Source organism: Brienomyrus brachyistius, unplaced genomic scaffold (assembly GCF_023856365.1).
Source record: "Brienomyrus brachyistius isolate T26 unplaced genomic scaffold, BBRACH_0.4 scaffold462, whole genome shotgun sequence".
Taxonomy (NCBI): domain Eukaryota; kingdom Metazoa; phylum Chordata; class Actinopteri; order Osteoglossiformes; family Mormyridae; genus Brienomyrus; species Brienomyrus brachyistius.
The window spans coordinates 106110-108161 of record NW_026042737.1 but is presented as its reverse complement, the minus strand read 5'-3'; the positions used below and the strand labels follow the sequence as shown (position 1 = coordinate 108161).

Below are 2052 nucleotides of genomic sequence, written 5' to 3'. Positions count from 1 at the left end.
GGATGACAGGGCCAGCATTTCGGACCCAAGGGAAAGGCTATTGTGCATCGGAAAGAGACAAAATCATATCATTATATAGAAAACTCGTCGTAGTATTTAAAAACCAAGTAACTAACACTGTTATTAAGTGCGGACTTTAAATCAAGTGGTCGCGGTCGTTTTTATTTGCATAAAACTTTAAACGTGATCTTGAAAATATAACGCTTGCAACAAACATCCATGCATAGTGTGTTACTGCGAATGAAAATACGCGGGTCGCAATTTATGATCCAAGTGTATAATGGTAAATAATTAAATAAATAAAACCGCAGGCTTTCACATCGAGTGCACCCCAATAACGTTTCATTGAAATGTCCATGTTATGTACGCCGGGCACTGATGGATGCAGGCCTAGCGATCTCTATAACAATGCCAAGCAAAGAATGTCACTGATTTACCAAAGCGGTCAGTTTTCGGGGATCCTGCGGCAGCTGGGAGAAGAAGAATCGGGCAGGTTTCAGAATCGGCGAGCGCTCGGATAAAAGGCACCGATTTCCCAGCCGCGCTTTTCTTTTCGGAACCAGCAGAAGTGCCCTCCGCACCATCCTCGGCGCTAGGACACGCCGGCCACTTTATTACCCTAAAACAGGGAGCATACACCGATCTTCAAAGCCAAACTTACCTTGCCGATTTTCGCTTAACTGCTTCTCAAACTCATCGAAATCGGACATTTTTCAGTCCGTACTAAAGACGTATTGCAAAATAAGCAGAGGTCCAACAGTAGGCCTTTGAATGGGCTACAGGCTGCATTGGGTTCTGCTGCTTTTTCTTCCGAGTCGCCTGCCCCTCCTCCCCCGAAGTCATCGGCTCTTCCTCGGTTGTATCACACACAGGTTCGGAAACATTCGATGCGCATTACCGTCCCCTCCTGCACTGGAGGGTTAAGGACAACGTGATTATATCGAACCAAAATTGAAATGTGCAAGTTGACTTTCCTAGTTATACGTCTTCATTTTTATTCTGGGTTTAACAACCATGAGTTTATGACGTATTTTACATGATTAGTTGGCGACTGGACCTTATTGTTTATATCTCTTATTAAGGATCCATCCATCCATACATCAATTATCAAAACCACACACTTACAATCCGAGTCTAGTTTCATATGCTGCGCTGCTGAGCGACCCGCAGAATATTATGCATGAGTACAAGTCACAAGCCCCGTTTCCACTAACACGGGGCCGGTTCTAGCTTGGTGCCTTTTGAGACCGAGGCAAAAAGATGCAGACTCTCCCCGTCGGGGAATCGAACCCCGGTCTCCCGCGTGACAGGCGGGGATACTCACCACTATACTAACGAGGAGATGTACGCGCACTACTTTTACATCTTCAAGATAAACAGCGGATGACTACTAACATTTGCGAGTAATCAATGACTGAGCTTCATGTCATGACCATGGTGCTCAAGAGAAGAAAAAATACATAATGTACGTCCACTGATACCAGAACAACCATATAGCTTTATACTAAGACGATGATTAAACGGAAAATTCCTTTACAAAACACTGCCACAAAATCATAGTTTCGCAATATTACATCGTGCAACGGGACACAGTGTAAGTACGTGAAGTCGGTAATTAAATCAAGAAAAAAAAGTGAGAGGAAAAGAATACTTTTCTATTATCATATTTTTCTAACTGGCCAAACTGAGTCATATTTTGATTATACACACTAACAGAAAAACAGTGCAAATCTCCGGTAGTCCGTTTCACTTGCGCTCCGCTATGGGGCAGTAACAAGCAGAGCTTAAGTGTGGAAGGAAAAAAAAAACACAGGACAGCATCAATCCCAACTTCACAAACGCCGGAGATCGAGATGCTGTAAGCATGACAATTAACATCTTTATCCAAGGGAACAGCTGCAAGACACAGATGCCGCGCCTAACAAAGGTAGGATCGATTCCGAAGTTCAGGCATTTACAGACGCGGACTCTTCTGGAGTTGATTTTTTTCGGGAGATACGCATCAACTTCAAAAGTATGAACCGCATTATATCTATATCTGTTATGACGTTG

At 43.5% G+C, this 2052-nt stretch overlaps 1 non-coding gene across 1 annotated transcript; it reads right to left on the bottom strand.

Annotated features, from left to right (window-relative positions):
• Positions 1-1269: 1269 nt before the first annotated feature.
• On the bottom strand, positions 1270-1341 carry trnad-guc (transfer RNA aspartic acid (anticodon GUC)). The gene has a single exon. It is a non-coding gene; the product is annotated as a tRNA-Asp (tRNA).
• Between the last annotated feature and the right edge of the window lie 711 nt (positions 1342-2052).